This window comes from Malurus melanocephalus, unplaced genomic scaffold, assembly GCF_030028575.1.
Source record: "Malurus melanocephalus ecotype Western Australia unplaced genomic scaffold, MMel_1.1 scaffold_187, whole genome shotgun sequence".
Classification (NCBI taxonomy): domain Eukaryota; kingdom Metazoa; phylum Chordata; class Aves; order Passeriformes; family Maluridae; genus Malurus; species Malurus melanocephalus.
The window spans coordinates 1258277-1258539 of NW_026623419.1; positions in this window are offsets into that span (position 1 = coordinate 1258277).

Genomic DNA, 263 nt, shown 5'->3' on the forward strand with positions numbered 1-263 from the left:
CGTGCGGAGGAAGCGGCGGCGGGGCTGGGGGCTGCCGGCCCTCCGCGGCGGAGCGCGTCCCGCTCCGTGCCTCTGCCGCCCCGCGCGGATTCATTTAAATTAATTATTTTTTCTTTTAAAAACAAATAAAACGCGGAGGGGAAAAAAAAAGAAGTCTGAAAACACCTTTTTAAAAACCAGTGGCACGCTGCAGGCGTGCAGGGCTCCGTGCATGGGGGGTTGGAGCGGGGTGCTGTGGCCGCAGCCCCTGCGCGGCCGCGGAG